Source organism: Balaenoptera borealis, assembly GCF_965194805.1.
Source record: "Balaenoptera borealis genome assembly, chromosome: 15".
In the NCBI taxonomy this organism is placed as follows: domain Eukaryota; kingdom Metazoa; phylum Chordata; class Mammalia; order Artiodactyla; family Balaenopteridae; genus Balaenoptera; species Balaenoptera borealis.
In genome coordinates this window covers 12,218,756-12,238,638 of record NC_138871.1, presented here as the reverse complement: position 1 = coordinate 12,238,638, position 19,883 = coordinate 12,218,756, and the positions used below count along the sequence as shown (strand labels likewise).

General features: G+C 40.7%; 1 pseudogene across 1 annotated transcript in view; it reads right to left on the bottom strand.

Annotated features, from left to right (window-relative positions):
- Nucleotides 1-11,124, bottom strand: part of LOC309611758 — a 37,634-nt pseudogene extending 26,510 nt beyond the window's left edge. The window contains exon 1 of the transcript XR_014249750.1: nucleotides 289-11,124. The product of XR_014249750.1 is annotated as an uncharacterized misc_RNA (transcript). The remainder of the gene's footprint in view (nucleotides 1-288) is intronic.
- Nucleotides 11,125-19,883: the final 8,759 nt, after the last annotated feature.

Here is a 19,883-nt window from a genome sequence, read left to right as displayed (position 1 = left end):
CTGTAACTGGTCTAAGAGTTAGACCATAAATGAGTTAAACCTTCATCTCCATGAGTACACATGTATCAAGGCCCAGCTACTCACTTTCACAGCCACTTTGTATTTGGCCCAAGGCTAGATCTGAAGCTGGAGCAGTGAAAAAGAAATGGTCCTCACCCTCGCGGCCCAGTGGGAGATGGACAGCATTGGGTGGTAAGATCCATATACAGGGAGGGGCAGAGAAGGCTGGGGTGTCCAGAAGAGACAGGCATGAGTGTCCCCAGTCTCCAGACCCCATCCCAACATTACCTGTACAGACTAGTTCATGGGCTTCCAGAACACCTGCCATAGCGGGGTTGTCTCGGCACCTGTGAGGACATTGACAGGAGATCTGAGTCTCAGGAGGCATTTCCAGACCCTCCCAGGATACTGGTTCTTAAGGTCCTGATTCTGGGCAGGGACCTGGGAAGCCTGGCCTGATACCAAGCCCTCGTCAGAAGATCTAGGCCACTTCCTGGGACAAAACCTCAAGGCAACCTTAGGGAGGGGCTATCAAGCAGAATTTTCCTCCACCCAGAGATCCAGCCAGGGACAGTGTCCCCCTAGGGGTTCCAAGGCCAGGCATGACTTTTGACCTTAAATACCCTACAGCTCCCTGATGTCTGTGTCTCCTCCTCCCAGCAGCCCTCCCCACTCCCACTGGCAAATTTGTCTGCCTGGGAACAGGGGAGGGACCCGAGCCAAGGCAGCTCTGCCAGGATCCTAGCAGCTCCCCAGTAAGAAGCAGCTAGCTCCACATAGGACAAGACATGGACCCAGCCTGGCATGGCTCCACCCCTTCACTGAGCCCTAAAGCACAGAAAAGAGGGATGTATAAGGGTCAAGGGACCTTTCAGCTATCCGCTGGCAAGAACCTTTATCAAAAGTGCAGGGGACTGAATCACAGCTCAAGCAGCTCCCGAGAGCAGTGACAGGCTCTGATAGAGTGGGGAACACTTATCTGGAGAGCATAGGGAGGTGCCAGCTTCCTCAGTGGGGAGGAAATCACAGCGTCAGTATGAGGATGACCTGTCTGGGCTCCCTGAGAAGTAAGCACCAAGCCAAGCCTTACCAACAGGGTTAATGACAGACCCTGGGTTTCTCAGGAAGGGGAGACTGAGGGACTTCCCCAGATCCCAGTTCTCCTGCTGAGTCACTCTGGAGCTAGAACTGGACATGCAGGCTCTAAGTGAAGGGAATCCATCACCTGGGCCCAGGAAGCTTGCCCACTGCAGTTTCACTAAGAGAGTCCTGTGATGGCAAAATTAGCTGTGGGCTCAGGCAGGAGCCATATGGCATTCCTGGCCACCCAACTGTTCCACTTCGGGCTGCCCGTGAGTGGAGGGTTAGGCTAAAAGTCCCTCCCCCACTCTTTCAGCCCCTCAGAGATGCACCTCTATCCTCTTGGGAGCCACAGGCATTGAGCAGCACACCCTTAACTGAGATAATCCTGGTCCCTGCTGCCCCCAAATATAGTGGACTCCAGACCAGCCTAAGGACTAACGAGGTAGGTAGTGATTTCTCCAAAAACTGAGCCCCAGTTGCCAACTTATTCCTCACCCTCTGCTCCAGTAATGCAGGCCATTTGTAGGTTCTCAACAAATGGTAGTTATTTTTCTATATGTTTGTTACACACACACACACACACACACACACACATAATCTGCTGAGGTCACGCATAAAAATTTTCTGAGACGAGTTAGTTTGACTGAAGTGAGTTTCAGAAGGCAGACTAGAAGCACCTAGAACTTCATATTCACCTGGAAAAAAAAGTGCCAAGAATAAGACAGAACCTTCTAGGCAAGCACCTCCATGAGCCCCTCTTCCCAACCCTGAAAAGAGTCTCCTTGCTCAACCTCTCATACATTTCACCCCCATCTCCTTTTTGGCCTTAGAGGGACATAGTCTTTTCCTCTTGAGGTCCCAGTCCCATCACTTTTGGTTTCTGGAGGGCAGTTAGGAATTTAGACACTTCTGTTCAAAGCCAAGCTCAGCCATTGTCACCACTTGAGTCCCCTCCACCCAGCTGAAGAGTCTCTCCATTATGCATCAGTCAACATATCCCCTTTCTTGGGATGTTTACCACAAAACAGCATCGAAAAGACTCCATCTTCTGGCCCCCAAATTCCTTAGGTCTCTGTTTCAATCAGAATCCAGTCTGGAAAGCAGAACCCACACAAGGAATTGCAAACAAAGGGAACTGTACACAAGAAACTGGTAACACACATGTCAGAAGGCTGAAGAGTAAAAAGGAGTGGCCGAGGTATCCCAGATAGCACCCAATGTGGGAAGGAATCAAGAGGAAACAAAAGAATCTAGAAGCTCAAAGGAGGAAACTTGTAGGACTGATACTTAGACCTCAGGATGGGTTCCTCTGCTGAACTGATGCTCAGACCTGTGAAAAGAGAGTGTAGTCCGCTGGGCACATGAACTGCAAAGGTGGAGATGAGGGGTCAGCCCCGGAGATGCTCCAAGGGCCCAAGGGACACAACACAGACAGCTGTATTTCCATTGATTCAAAAGCCTTTGGGAGCAGGTTGGTGCCATCACATGCAAGAAAGTAATAGTCACTTAAAGAAGACAGAGGTCATTATGACATTTTACAATGGCTGTGTGACCTGGGGAGAGACGGTGTTTTCTGTTCACTTCTTCAGCAGGCTTTATTTGTCTGTCCTCCCAGGCTGATTAATAGCAGAGCTGATTTTTTCTTTCAGTTCTGAGCAAGTTTTGACTCTCAGATTCTGACTTTTTTTGGAGGGGATGGGTCTGAGAGGGGGAAAAAAAAAGTTGATGCTAAGATCTACTATTAATAGTTTTGTTACTTTTCACCTGAGTTGGTAAATTATTTAATGGAAGAGTACATGTAAAACTGGCAAATTCTGAATAAGGCTTGTAGTTCAGTTAATATTGCAATATCAATGTCAATTTCCAGGGTTTTGACAATGTACTGTGGCTGGGTAAAATAAAATAATACAATACATATTTTTTAAAGCTTTTGGGAAAAAAAAGGGGCAGGGGAATTCCCTGGCCGTCCAGTGGTTAGGACTCCACACTCTCACTGCTGAGGGCAAGGGTTCAATCCCTGGTCGGGAAACTAGGATCTCACAAGCCACGCAGCCAGAAAGAAAGAAAGGAAGGAAAGGAAGGAAAGAAAGAAAGAGAAAGAAAAAAAAGAAAGAAAGAAAGAAAGAAAGAAAGGAAGGAAGAAAGAAAGAAAGAAAGAAAGAAAAGGAGGAAGGGAGGAAGAAAGCAAGAAGAAAGAAAGAAAGCAAGAAAGAATTAAAGAAAGAAAAAAAGAAAGAAAGAAAGAAAAGAAAGGAAGGAAGGAAGGAAGGGAGAAAGGAAGGAAGGAAGGAAGAAAGAAAGACAGAAAGAAAGAAAGAAAGAAAGAAAGAAAGAAAGAAAGAAAGAAAGAAAGAAGGAAAGAAAGAAAGAAAGAAAGGAAGGAAGGAAGAAAGAAAGAAAAAGAAAGGAAGGAAGAAAGGAAGGGAGGAAGGGAGGAAGAAAGCAAGAAAGCAAGAAGAAAGAAAAGAAAGAAAGAAAGAAAGAAGGAAGGAAGGAAGGAAGGAAGGAAGGAAAGAAAGAAAGAAAGAAAGAAAGAAAGAAAGAAAGAAAGAAAGAAAGAGAGAAAGAAAGAAAGGAAGAAAGAAAAGACTTTGGTGTATAGCTTGGATTTTCCATGCCCAGATAAAGATTGCAAAAGCCTGCGTATGATGGTGACATGTGTCTTCTTTAGCCTCAGCCTCTTATTCCACTTGATCTTGACGTTTTCCTGGCTCCCCAACATTCAGAGCAACCAGTATTCCCAGAATTATCAGCCATCTGCATCCATTCTGAAGTCCCCAGTTTCAACTTTAGTGTGAATGAGTATCAGAGAAATGAGAAGGAATAGTACTGATGATGGTAAGAAGGAAGAACTGAGCCACTAGGGTGAGTAATTGAAGAGCAGAGAGTCCATCTACTAAAGAAATGGACCAGAACTTTTGTCTTAGAGCAGAATGGATGATTACATGATCCCTTAGCTATATTTGAGAAGACTGTTAATATTCATGGTGATCATAAAAAGTAAAGAATATGGTTCTGTTTTATAAACATAACCCAGTTTGCCAGATTCCACTAATGTTTTATTGTCACCTAGAACAATGAAAATTATGCACACTGTTAAGTGTGGCTTGGATTGAATTCAAGTAAGTATTCATAAAGCCAAAGGTCCTAGACATGCAAATAATTTGAAGAGATCACTAAGTTCAGATTCCAATTTCCAAGTTCTAAGATAGCATCATCCACCCTTGTTTGGTAACAAGTCCCACCAGTCTGCTCACTTAACATGTCCATCATCTTAATAAGTTGAGGAAACATCAATGGAAACCAGCTAGAATAAGACAGCTTGATCATTCACTACCACTGGAATCTCTAGATCTCTTCACAATCTCCGCAATGACTTATTCATGTAACCAAGTTGACAATCACAAGTAATAAAGCGTGAAGCAGTAGAGGTTATCTGGCCCCCACAGTTGACAAATACACAGAATCAAATTAATGGTATCAGTAGAACTAGGCTTGATCCAGGGCTCTCTGCTACAGTGTTCACCAGTGCCCTTGGGGTTCCTAAGAGGACCAAAGCCACTGTAGTTTAGATTCTATCATAGCTACCTTCAAGCAGGACAGGCAGCCTGGGCTGGGTATTGCTACTGGAAAAAAACTGGCACTCACCTTCGTTCAACTAATGGGGCAACATGATATGTATCATGAACCACAAAGAATAGCATGGAGCCTTTGGTACTCTAGTCGATTTGGGAAAATACCAAGGAAATTCCCAGGGCAGCCTCTGCAGTACACACTTTACCCAACGTGGGTGGGATGATGTAATTGAACTTGCCCAAACCTCTGCTCCTCCAAACAGCCCAAGCCCATTGTCTAAGACTTGCATCCCTGTGGGCTGACCTATCACATCTCCCCGAAGCTAGTTTCTCCATGAAACCCCAGGTTTTAGGAGTTGGGCCAAGATGCTATTTAACAGCTTCCTCTCTCTCATGAAAATGAAGGACAAATGAACAAAAATAACCTCCAAACTACTCACCAAAAATGGCAGAAATAAGTAGAAGCATTAAAAGCACTAAGACAAAAGAACCAACTACACAGGACCAACATAAAGGGGTATTTTTCTAAATTTAAAACAGCTATTGACCCAGTTGTATGCTTATGATGTGCAACCAAAAAACAAAGCAAACAGTAAAACCTTAATTGGACAGCTTGTGGTACAACACTTAAGGAAAGGTTGTAGGTTAAATGCCTAAAGTTTGAAATTCCCATACAAAAAGTCAAATGCCAGAGTACTTTTAGCCTTTGCCCAATGATCACACAAAATGTAAAGCCATGAAAGAAAATATGGTAAGTTGATCATCATCAAAATTTTAGAATTTGGAGCAAACTTGGACAAAACATACCATGGAAGAAAGCTAAAAGATAAGGTACCTTTGGGGCTTCCCTGCTGGCACAATGGTTAAGACTCTGCCTGCCAATGCAGGGGACATGGGTAAGATCCCTGGTCCAGGAAGATCCCACATGCTCACAACTAGCCCATGAGCCACAACTACTGAAGCCCACGTGCCTAGAGCCAGTGCTCCACAACAAGAGGAGCCACTGCAATGAGAAGCCTGTGCACCGCAACAAAGAGTAGACCCCGCTAGCCGCAACTAGAGAAAGCCCGCACACAGCAGTGAAGACACAACACAGCCAAAAAAAAAAAAAAAGTAAAATTAATTAATTAATTAATTAAATTTTTAAAAAAAGATAAGGTACCTGGGAGAAAATGTTTGCAACACATCTAACAAGTTAATAATTAATACCCAAAGTTTTTTAATTGTTCCTACTAATCAATAAGAAAAATGCAAATAATTCTATAGGAAAAATGAGTGGCAAATGTAAAAAGCATTTCACTGAGAAGAAAATGTAAATATCCAGTAAGTAGAAGTAATTATAGTTAACCATACTAGTAATTAGCAAGATGCCAATCAAAGCAATAATGAAATTCAGTTTCCACCCATCAGGAAGGCACAAATTAAATAGATAATAGGCCATGGTGTGAGGAAACAGATTCACTCACTGGATGGATGGATGTGTGAATCAGCACAGCCTTTTTGGAAAGCAATTTCTCAGAAATTTAAAAGGTATGTACCCTTGACCCATCAATTCTACTTATGATAATCTATTGGTTAAGTTACCTTCAGCTTCAAAAGCTAGAAAAACCCAATTCAAAGTGGCTAAAACAATAAAAATACTTACTAGAGCACATAATTGGAAGCCCAGGAGTAGTGTAGGATCATGGTTGCTGATGTGATAGTTCTATGACGTCAGCAAGGATCAGCATTTTTTTAATTCTCTCTGAACTGACTTACATAACATAGGGCCAGTTTCCTTCAGGCTGTAAGATAATTGCCTTTGACGATCAGAATTGCATGCTCAGTCATTTATATCCTTCAAGGAAAAGAATGTCTCTCCCACATCAAAGTCTCAAGAATGTTTGGGTCAACTTGGGAGCCATGCTGTGTCAATCAGCTTCTAACAAGCAACATAGGATGCATTCAAATTTAGCAATTTGAAGTAAACATAATGAAGGAGTTATTTACAAAGATGTGGGCAGAGTATACCGAAATCCCAAGGCATAGTGCAGAACCCCAGGGCTTCTAACAGTAGGATACACCCTTTACCACCCATAGGCTTGAAGGGACAAGAGGAGGAAATGATTACCAGAACCCAGAGAGAGAGCTTTGTGGAGAGGGCCATTTAATAGAAGTTATGACCTTTGTCAAGAAAACATCAGGCGAATTTGCAGCAACATGGATAGACCTAGAGATGATCATACTAAGTGAAGTAAATCAGACAGAGAAAGACAAATATCATATGACATCACTTATATGTGGAATCATAAAGAAAATGATACAAATGAACATATTTATAAAACAGAAATAGACTCACAGACATAGAAAACAAACTTACGGTTACCAAAGGGGAAAGGGGGGAGGGATAAATTAGGATTTGGGATTAACAGATACACACTACTATATATAAAATAGATAAACAACAAGGACCCTATGCATAGCACAGGGAACTATATTCAATACCTTGTAATAACCTATAATGGAAAAAAACCTGAAAAAGAATATATATGTGTGTGTGTATGTGTGTGTATATATATATATATATATATATATATATATATATAACTGAATCTCTTTGCTGTACACCTGAAACTAACACAACATTGTAAATCAACTATACTTCAGTTTTTTAAAAAAAGTCAGGCCGGGTGACCCCAGAAGGGAGGAACCAGGAAATAGATACCCTGACCTCACCCCTTCCCACCATCCAATTTCCTTCCACTGTCTCTTGAGGGGTAATAGAAGTCATCCAGCATCATCCAAATCTTCCATCCCTCTGGGTCATGGTCTTCCTCCACGGGTGAGAAATCTGTATTCCCTATCCCAAGCGAAATATAAAAAATTATCAGCTTCTGAATCATCACAAGTTAGGTCAATGTGGTCATACCCACAAATGAAACTCTTTTTTTTTTTTAATTAATTAATTAATTAATTTTAATTTTGGCCACGTTAGGTCTTTGTTGCGGCATGTGGGCTTTCTCCAGTTGCAGCGAGCGGGGGCTACTCTTCGTTGCGGTGCACGGGCTTCTCATTGCGGTGGCTTCTCTTGTTGCAGAGCACGGGCTCAGTAGTTGTGGCGCACTGGCTTAGTTGCTCCACAGCATGTGGGATCTTCCAGGACCAGGGCTCAAACCCATGTCCCCTGCATTGGCAGGTGGATTCTTAACCACTATGCCACCAGCGAAGTCCCTGAAGCTCTTTTTTAAGCCATTCCCGGTGTTATTCATGTAAGGGGGTTAGAGGAAAAGGCAGGAGTGGGGAAGAAAAAGTTAAGCAGTCAACTGATGCACTCCTTGAATCCATAGCTACTCACTAGGTCTAATTTGGTAACCATGTTGCCTTTTTCCACCACTCATTCCATGTTCCCCGTACCCTCTACCAGTACCTCGGCTGATGCACTCCTTCACCATGAGGGTGAATCAAGCCTTCATTTCTGTGGAATCAGAGTCCTTTGTGTTCTTCTTTATTGGGTGCTGCAGTTTTCCATTGACTAAAACTACTGGGCAAGGGACTAATAAGACATGTAACAAGACATGCTCCAGGAAACCCCTTAGATTCCAGACATAGTCCTGTTTACCTTCACTGAATAGTAGCAACCCAGTTTTCCCAGAGTAATCAGGATCAATCACCCCAACCAGTAAGGTGACTCCTTTCTTCCTGTTTATTCAGTGACAAGAGGAGCCTAAATGGTCAGGGGCAATCTTGGCTTCCAATTCCTCAGATCTCGTTTCCTCAGATCCATATTTGTTGGACAGCCTAACATCAGACTTTAGGTCTCAGAGATCACACAAACATTTACTCCTTCTAAAATTGGAGATCATAATGGCCTTCCAGCCTCCTTCACAGTAATGATATGCCAATGACATGGAGATGATACACGCAAGCCTAAAGGCAAGAAAGAAAGTATTTAAAGTTAAAGAACAGGGGAGGACCTTCAAGATGGTGGAGGAGTAAGACGTGGAGATCAGCTTCCTCCCCACAGATACATCAGAAATACATCTACATGTGGAACAACTCCTACAGAACACCTACTGAACACTGGCAGAAGACCTCAGACTCCCCAAAAGATATATATTTTTTTTCCTTTTTCTCTTTTTGTGAGTGTGTATGTGTATGCCTCTTTGTGTGATTTTGTCTGTATAGCTTTGCTTTTACCATTTGTCCTAGGGTTTTCTCTGTCTGTTTTTTTTTTCTTTTTTGGTACACTTTTTAGCACTTGTTATCATTGGTGGATTTGTTTTTTGGTTTGGTTGCTCTCTTCTTTCATTCTTTCTTTCTTTTTTAGTACTTTTTAAATTTTTTTATTTTTCATTTTAATTATTTTATTTTATTTTACTTTCTTTTTTTCTTTTTTTCTCCCTTTTCTTCTGAGTCGTGTGGCTGACAAGGTCTTGGTGCTGTGCCTCTGAGGTGGGAGAGCCAAGTTCAGGACATTGGTCCAGCAGAGACCTCCTGACTCCATGTAATACCAAAGAGCGAAAGCTCTCCCAGAGATCTCCATCTCAATGCTAAGACCAAGCTCCACTCAATGACCAGCAAGCTGCAGCGCTGGACACCCCATGCCAAACAACTAGCAAGACAGGAACACAGCCCCATCCATTAGCAGAGAGGCTGCCTAAAATCATAATAAGGTCACAGGTACCCCAAAACACACCACCAGATGCGGTCTTGCCCACCTGAAAGACAAGATCCAGCCTCATCCACCAGAACACAGGCACCAGTCCCCTCCACCAGGAAGCCTACACAACCCACTGAACCAAACTTACCCAATGGGGGCAGATACCAAAAACAACGGGAAATACGAACCTGCAGCCTGTGAAAAGGAGACCCCAAACACACTAAGTAGAGCAAAATGAGAAGACAGAGAAACACACAGCAGATGAAGGAGCAAGGTAAAAACCCATCAGACCAAACAAATGAAGAGGAAATAGGCAGTCTGCCTGAAAAAGAATTCAGAGTAATGATAGTAAAGATGATCCAAAATCTTGGAAATAATAGAATGGAGAAAATACAAGAAACATTTAACAAGGACCTAGAAGAACTAAAGAGCAAACAAACAATGATGAACAACACAATAAATTAAATTTAAAATTCTCTAGAAGGAATCAATAGTAGAATAACTGAGGCAGAAGAATGGAGAAGTGACCTGGATGATAAAATAGTGGAAATAACTATCACAGAGCAGAATAAAGAAAAAAGAAGGAAAAGAATTTAGGACAGTCTCACAGACCTCTGGGACAACATTAAATACACCAACATTCGAATTATAGGGGTCCCAGAAGAAGAAGAGAAAAAGAAAAGGACTGAGAAAATATTTGAAGAGATTATAGTTGAAAACTTCCCTGATATGGGAAAGAAAATAGTCAATCAAGTCCAGGAAACACAGAGAGTCCCATACAGGATAAATCCAAGGAGAAAAACGCCAAGACATATTAATCAAATTATCAAAAAATAATCAAAGAAAAAATAGTAAATGCAGCAAGGGAAAAGCAACAAATAACATACAAGGGAATGCCCATAAGGTTAACAGCTGATTAAGGTTTCAGCAGAAACTCTGCAAGCCAGAAGGGAGTGGCAGGACATATTTAAAGTGATGCAAGGGAAAAACCTACAACCAAGATTACTCTACCAAGCAAGGATCTCATTCAGATTCGACAGAGAAATTAAAACCTTTACAGACAAGCAAAAGCTAAAAGAATTCAGCACCACCAAACGAGTTTTACAACAAATGCTAAAGGAAGTGCTCTAGGCAGGAAACACAAGAGAAGGAAAAGACCTACAATAACAAACCCAGAACAATTAAGAAAATGGTAATAGGAACATACATATCGATAATTACCTTAAATATAAATGGATTAAACGCTCCAACCAAAAGACACAGACTGGCTGAATGGATACAAAAACAAGACCCATATATATGCTGTCTACAAGAGACCCACTTCAGACCTAGGGACACATACAGACTGAAAGTGAGGGGATGGAAAACGACATTCCATGCAAATGGAAATCAAAAGAAAGCTGGAGTAGCAATTCTCATATCAGACAAAATAGACTTTAAAATAAAGACTATTGGGCTTCCCTGGTGGTGCAGTGGTTGAGAATCTGCCTGCCAATGCAGGGGACACGGGTTTGAGCCCTGGTCTGGGAGGATCCCACATGCCGTGGAGCAACTAGGCCCATGAGCCACAACTACTGAGCCTGTGCGTCTGGAGCCTGTGTTCCGCAACAAGAGAGGCCGCGATAGTGAGAGGCCCGCGCACCGCGATGAAGAGTGGCCCCCGCTTGCCGCAACTAGAGAAAGCCCTCGCACAGAAACAAAGACCTAACACAGCCAAAAATAAATAATTAATTAATTAATTAATTTTAAAAAATAAATAAAATAAAGACTATTACAAGAGACAAAGGACACTACATAATGATCAAGGGATCAGTCCAAGAAGAAGATATAACAGGGCTTCCCTGGTGGCGCAGTGGTTGAGAGTCTGCCTGCCGATGCAGGGGACACGGGTTCGAGCCCTGGTCTGGGAGGATCCCACATGCCGCGGAGCGGCTGGGCCCGTGAGCCACAATTACTGAGCCTGCGCGTCTGGAGCCTGTGCTCCGCAACAAGAGAGGCCGCGATAGTGAGAAGCCCGCGCACCGCGATGAAGAGTGGCCCCCACTTGCTGCAACTAGAGAAAGCCCTCGCACAGAAACGAAGACCCAACACAGACATACATACATACATACATACATACATACATACATAAACCCAAAGTTTAAAAAAAAAAAAAAAAGAAATGACCTGCAGCCAGTGAGTGGTGGCAATGGCATCACAGGGAAAGGGCATCAATTAGTAGCAGCAATTCCAAGATCCAGCTAGAGGATGACAGTGCTTGGAAATGAAAGAGGCTAACAGACAAGGGGTAACTTTAGGACAAATAAAGGAACGCCTTTACACAGTGGGTAATAAACTTAAAAAAAAAAAAGAAGATATAACAATTGTAAATATTTATGCACCCAACACAGAAGCACCTCAATACATAGGCAAATGCTAACAGCCATAAAAGAGGAAATTGACAGTAACACAATCATAGTAGGGGACTTTAACACCCCACTTTCACCAATGGACAGATCATCCAAAATGAAAATAAATGAGGAAACACAAGCTTTAAATGATACATTAAACAAGATGGACTTAACTGATATTTATAGGACAGTCCATCCAAAAGCAACAGAATACACTTTGTTCTCAAGTGCTCATGGAACATTCTCCAGGATAGATCATATCTTGGGTCACAAATCAAGCCTTGCTAAATTTAAGAAAATTGAAATCATATCAAGTATCTTTTCCGACCACAATGCTATGAGACTAGATATCAGTTACAGGAAAAAAATCTGTAAAAAATACAAACACATGGAGATTAAACAATATGCTACTAAATAACCAAGAGATCACTGAAGAAACCAAAGAGGAAATCAAAAAATACCTAGAAACAAATGACAACGCAATGACCCAAAACCTAAGGGATGCAGCAAAAGCAGTTCTGAGAGGGAAGTTTATAGCAATGAAATCCTACCTCAAGAAACAAGAAACATCTCACATAAACAATCTAACCTTATACCTAAAGCAATTAGAGAAAGAAGAACAAAAAAACCCCCAAAGTTAGCAGAAGGAAAGAAATCATAAAGATCAGAGCAGAAATAAATGAAAAAGAAATGAAGGAAATGATAGCAAAGATCAATAAAACTAAAAGCTGGTTCTTTAAGAAGATAAACAAAATTGATAAACCATTAGCCAGACTCATTAAGAAAAAAATGGAGAAGACTCAAATCAATAGAGTTAGAAATGCAAAAGAAAAAGTAACAACTGACACTGCAGAAATACAAAGGATCATGAGAGATTACTACAAACAACTCTATGCCAATAAAATGGACAACCTGGAAGAAATAGACAAATTCTTAGAAAAGCACAACCTTCCGAGACTGAACCAGGAAGAAATAGAAAATATAAACAGACCAATCACAAGCACTGAAATTGAGACTGTGATTAAAAATCTTCCAACAAACAAAAGCCCAGGACCAGATGGCTTCACAGGTGAATTCTATCAAACATTTAGAGAAGAGCTAACACCTATCCTGCTCAAACTCTTCCCAAAAATATTAGAGGGAGGAACACTTCCAAGCTCATTTGAGGAGGCCACCATCACACTGATACCAAAACCAGACAAAGATGTCACAAAGAAAGAAAACTACAGGCCAATATCACTGATGAACATAGATGTAAAAATCCTCAACAAAATACTAGCAAACAGAATCCAACAGCACATTAAAAGGATCATACACCATGATCAAGTGGGGTTTATCCCAGCAATGCAAGGATTCTTCAATATACGCAAATCAATCAATGTGATAAACCATATCAACAAATTGAAAGAGAAAACCCACATGATTATCTCAATAGATACAGAAAAAGCTTTCGACAAAATTCAACACCCATTTATGATAAAAACGCTCCAGAAGTTAGGCATAGAGGGAACTTAACATAATAAAGGCCATATATGACAAACCCACAGCCAACATTGTTCTCAATGGTTAAAAACTGAAACCATTTCCTCTAATATCAGGAACAAGACAAGGTTGTCCACTCTCACCACTATTATTCAACATAGTTTTGGAAATTTTAGCAACAGCAATCAGAGAAGAAAAAGAAATAAAAGGAATCCAAATCGGAAAAGAAGAAGCAAAGCTCTCACTGTGTGCAGATGACATGATGCTATACATAGAGAATCGTAAAGATGCTACCAGAAAACTACCAGAGCTAATCGATGAATTTGGTAAAGTAGCAGGATACAAAATTAATGCCAGAAATCTCTTGCATTCCTATATGCTAATGATGAAAAATCTGAAAGAGAAATTAAGGAAACACTCCCATTTACCATTGCAAAAAAAGAATAAAATACCTAGGAATAAACCTACCTAAGGAGACAAAAGACCTGTATGCAGAAAACTATAAGACACTGATGAAAGAAATTAAAGATGATACAAACAGATGGAGAGATATACCATGTTCTTGGATTGGAAGAGTCAACATTGTGAAAATGACTATACTACCCAAAGCAATCTACAGATTCAGTGCAATCCCCAACAAACTACCGATGGCATTTTTCACAGAACTAGAACAAAAAATTTCACAATTTGTATGGAGACACAAAAGACCCCGAATAGCCAAAGTAATCTTGAGAAAGAAAAACAGAGCTGGAAGAATCAGGCTCCCTGACTTCAGACTATACTACAAAACTACAGTAATCAAGACAGTATGGTACTGGCACAAAAACAGAAATATAGATCAATGGAACAGGATAGAAAGCCCAGAGACAAACCCATGCACATATGGTCACCTTATATTTTGATAAAGGAGACAAGAATATACAATGGAGAAAAGACAGCCCCTTCAATAAGTGCTGCTGGGAGAACTGGACAGCTACATGGAAAAGAATGAAATTAGAACACTCCCTAACACCATACACTAAAAAAAAAAACCTCAAAATGGATTAAAGACCTAAATGTAAGGCCAGACACTATAAAACTCTTAGAGGAAAACATAGGCAGAACACTCTATGACATAAATCACAGCAAGATCCTTTTTGACACACCTCCTAGAGAAACGGAAATAAACACAAAAATAAACAAATGGGACCTAATGAAGCTTAAAAGTTTTTGCACAGCAAAGGGAAACATAAACAAGACGAAAAGACAACCCTCAGAATGGGAGAAAATATTTGCAAATGAAGCAACTGACAAAGGATTAATCTCCAAAATTTACAAGCAGCTCATGCAGCTCAATATCAAAAAACAACCCAAACCAAAAATGGGCAGAAGACCTAAATAGACATTTCTCCAAAGAAGATATACAGATTGCCAACAAACATATGAAAGGATGCTCAACATCACTAATCATTAGCGAAATGCAAATCAAAACTACAATGAGGTATCACCTCACACCAGTCAGAATGGCCATCATCAAAAAAATCTACAAACAATAAATGCTGGAGAGGGTGTGGACAAAAGGGAACCCTCTTGCACTGTTGTTGGGAATGTAAATTGATACAGCCACTATGGAGAACAGTATGGAGGTTCCTTAAAAAACTAAAAATAGAACTACCATATGACCCAGCAATCCCACTACTGGTCATACACCCTGAGAAAACCATAATTCAAAAAGAGTCATGTACCACAATGTTCATTGCAGCTCAATTTACAATAGCCAGGACATCGAAGCAACCTAAGTGTCCATCGACAGATGAATGGATAAAGAAGATGTGGCACATATATACAATGGAATATTACTCAGCCATAAAAAGAAACGAAATTGAGTTATTTGTAGTGAGATGGATGGACCTAGAGTCTTTCATACAGAGTGAAGTAAGTCAGAAAGAGAAAACCAAATACCATATGCTAACACATATATATGGAATCTAAAAAAAAAAAAAATGGTTCTGAAGAGCCTAGAGGCAGGGCAGGAATAAAGACACAGACATAGAGAATGGACACGGGGACATTGGGGAGTGGGGACAAGGGGAGTGGGAAGGGTAAGCTGGGACAAAGTGAGAAAGTGGCATGGACATATGTACACTACCAAATGTAAAATAGATAGCTAGTGGGAAGCAGCCGCATAGCACAGGGAGATCAGCTCGGTGCTTTGTGACCACCTAGAGGGCTGGGATAAGGAGGGTGGGAGGGAGACGCAAGAGGGAGGAGATATGGGGATATATGTATATGTATAGCTGACTCACTTTGTTATAAAGCAGAAAGTAACACACCATTATAAAGCAATTATACTCCAATAAAGATGTTAATAAATAAATAATCACTTAACTAAAAAAAAAAATGCAATTGACTTTAACAGAAAGGAAAGAATAAAACTGAGCACATCATTCATAATAGGGATAAGTATTGTTCCCTGAGATTTTATTTCATTTGTTGTTTGTATGTCTGTGCATGTGCTAGGCTGTACTGCAAAATGTATTTCTTCCATTGCATCACAGTAAAGAGAGTTTGAAAAACAAACAAACAAAAACAAAAAAAATTAAAAATTAAAAAATAAAGTTAAAGAACATTTGCTCTAAAACAGAAACAGACTCACAGATATTGAAAACAAACTTATGGTTACCAAAGGAGAAAGGGGGAGGGATAAATTAGGAGTTTGGGATCAACAGATACACACTACTATATATAAGATAGATAAACAACAAGGACCTACTGTATAGCACCGGGAACTATATTCAATATCTTGTAATAACCTATAAGGAAAAGAATATGAAAAGAATATATATATATATATATATATATATATATGTATAACTGAATCACTTTGCTCTACAACTGAAACAAACACAACATTGTAAATCACCTATACTTCTATAAAAAAAAAAAGGACGTTTGCTTAAAAAAAGGTCAGAAGATATAAGGTTTCTACCAAATCAGCTATTATAGTGAAATAACATGGCTAAAGAATATATATTTTTTAATTACTTTCACCTATTTCTGTTTTTTTTAATTAATAGACTTTCATTTAGAGCAGTTTCAGGTTTATAGGAAAACAGAGCCGGAAGTACAGGGAGTTCTCATATACCCCTCCCCACAAGCACCCCCTTACGCACACACAGCCTACAGAAGTTCCTTATTATTAAGATCTTGCATTAGTGCTACATTTGTTATAATTGATGAACCAATATTACATATATAACCATATATAATATTGAGATTATTATTAACTAAAGTACGTAGTTTACATTAGGCTTTACTCTGTGCTACACAATTCTGAGTTTTGACAAACACGTAACGTCATATATCTGCCATTACAGTATCATAAATGATAGTTTCACTGCCCAAAAAAATCCCCTGTGCTCCACCTATTCATCCCTTCTCCCTCTCCTAACCCCTGACACCTCTGATCTTTTTACTGTCTGTATAGTTTTGCCACATTCCAGAATGTAATATAGTTGGAATCATACAGTATACATAGCATTTCAGACTAGCTTCCTTTATTTTGCAGTATGCATTTAAGGTTCCTCTTTTTACAGCTTGATAGCTCCTTTTTTTTTTTTTGGCTGACGAATATTCTTTTGTATTGACATACCACAGTTTTTCTGTCCATTAGCAGATTGAAAGACATCTTAATTGCTTCCAGGTTTTAGCAATGATGAACTAAAGCTGCTCTAAACATTCATGTGCACGTTTTTGTGTGCAGTGCAATTTCTGGCTGATATGGTAAGACTATGTCTAGCTTTGTAAACAAACAAACAAACAAAAACTGCCAGGATGTCTTCCCAAGTGGCTGTACCATTTTGCATTCCTACCAGCAATGGCAGAAATTTCCCATTGCTCCCCATCCTCACCAGCATTTGGTATTGTGTGTTCCTGATTTTGGCCATTCTAATAGGTGTGTAATGGTATCTCCTTGTTTCAATTTACAATTCCCTAATGACATATAATGTGGAGCGTCTTTTCACATGTTTATATGCCATCTGTATATCTTCTTTGGTGAGTTGTCTGTTCAGATGTTTTGCCCATTTTTAATGGGTTGTTTTCATATTATTGAATTATCAAAGATCTTTGTATATTTTGAGTTTAACCTATTTCTTTTCACTTTTGTTAATACGGCCACTAGAAAATTTAAAATTCCATACATGGCTCACATGTGTAGTTTACATTGTATTTTTTTTAATTGGAGTATAGTTGACTTACAATGTTGTGTTAGTTTCAGGTGTACAGCAAAGTGATTCAGTTACACATATACATATATTCATTCTTTTTCAGATTCTTTTCCCATATAGGTTATTACAGAATATTGAATAGAGTTCCCTGTGCTATACAGCAGGTCGTTGTTCTTTATCAATTTTATATGTAGTAGTGTGTGTATGTTAATCCCAAGCTCCTAATTTATCCCACCCCCCATGTTTCCCCTTTGGTAACCATAAGTTTGTTTTCGAAATCTGTGAGTCTGTTTCTGTTTTGTAAATAAGTTCATTTATATTATTTTCTAAAAATTAGATTCCACATATGAATGATATAATATGATATTTGTCTTTCTCTGTCTGACTTACTTCACTTAGTGTGATTGTCTAAGGATGCAACTGTACTGCCAGTAAAGGCCCAGGTACAGCATCATGAAGGCGCAGCCACTTACCCAGCTCATGTGGAAGGGCCAGGGGCTGGGAGACAGGGCAAAGCAGAGCATTTTGGTGTGACACTTTTGACACACTCATTTTGCAACCCTGAAAAAACAAAACATTACATTTCCAGCTTTTTAGAGTGAATTACCTAGTAATATGTGCAACTCACATGCTCATCTAATGGCTTGACTTCCCTCTCCCATTCCCTGATCCAACACTGCAGGCCTCGGGGTCTCAGTTTATCACCTGGGTTCCCACTGCTGTCTGTTAATGGTCTGCAGCCCCAAACCCTCGCTGATTCAAACTGTCCTGCTCTCTTTGGTCAGATTTTTCCAAAATACACATCTGCTCTTGCCACTTCCTCTCTAAAACCTTCAATGACTCCCTAGTACCTGGACAATAAAGTTCAAACACTAGCACAGTTCAGGTCCTAGCAAGGGATAGAGCTTACACTCAAAAGATGCAACTGGGGAGAATGCAATCAAAGGGGTATTTACAAAAGTGCAGGCAGGTCCCGAAGAAGCAACAGAAGATGGTGAAGTTGCCGACAGCTGGAATCTACTATGCCTTCCAGAGGAAAAAGGGCAAGGGGACCTGGCGTGACCTGACACAGAGAGAGCCGAAGCTGCGATCTTACTTATTGGAATGTAGCCATTGACAATTGGCCCAGGAGTTCGGGGGCGGGGGCGGGGGGGACCGGGGTGGGGGGCGGTCGTGCGCTTACCAAACTCTTCCCCCTCCCTCTGACCTCCCAGTGCCTGAGCCCAACCGGGAGACAGAGGACAAGAGACCTCCGAAGCAGCCCACAAGGTCAGTTTCACAGGCACGGAGCATGTAGTAATACAAGGCACGCCCACTTGAGGCTCGGTGGTACCACTTACCACTGGGATTCCTGACCCAGCCCATAACTGCCCGCCCACCTCAAGGCACCCCTGCTGCAGGAGGGCCCACTCACTCTGGCCAAGAAATCCCTCTACAAGGCAGTCCCGGTCACAGCACTCGCCTGAGTAAAACCCTCCGCGCTGTCGATCCAGCAAATCCAGACTGTGCAGTGAGATCCCAAGACCTTCTTATAAACTGACTCTGCGCACCTCCTCGCTCACTTTACCTTCATGAATGCAAAGGTTTGGTTCAGCACAAACCCCTTATAGAGCATCCTCAGCCACTACCCTCTCTTGGATGCTGCTACAGAGAGGGCCTGGCTGCCAGCGAACCCAAAGTCCTTCCTTGTGGTCACCCTAAAACACCTTCAGGGCTTCCAGGGACCCTGGCTGAGCTACTGTCAGAACTGTGCCTTCTCGGACCAGCAGAGGGCGCCGTGACACCGAACAACGTCTAAAGCACTTTCGGAGGCCACCCCGGGCGTGGGGCTGCGGGAGCTCTGAGCTCGGCGCGGTGCCTGCAGGCAGGACAGTTGTCCAACCTGAAAAATGCGCCTGTCAAACTTTTTTTTTTTTTTAATGCAAACCACGGTTTGAAATACATTTTACCTTGCAACCTAGTACACACATACACGTATATTTATTATCGAGTTTTAATATTAATCTGTCCAAATCTGATTGCTGATGGTATTTCACAGTGATAAATTCAAAATTAAATAGTTTAGCACAATTAAATTTAGTTAATTAATTAAAGTGGAGTTTTGGTCTTTGTACCAGTAAAGCAGAGTTTTTTCAACTGTTTTTATGTGACTAAAGCATTTATTTTGTGAAATATTCACAATTTTAGTTATTGAATGCATGGAATTTTCTGTATTAGTACCTTATTTTCTTGCTGCGTGCTTCATTTTAAAAAAATGTTTCAATGCAACTTATTTTGAGACATTTTTTAAATATAGCTAACCCAAAAAAATGAAAATCTGACACTGTAAAGTCATAAAGGCCTACAGTCTCCTTAAAATGAAACATTTAATTTTCATGTGTTATTTATTTTCTGGGCAGCAGAGTGCGTAACATTTTAGTTCAACCTAGAAAGTTATGAGATTCACAAATCATACACAGTTGTGGGGAAAAATACTTTGTCATAAACTCTTTAACATGTTAAAAGA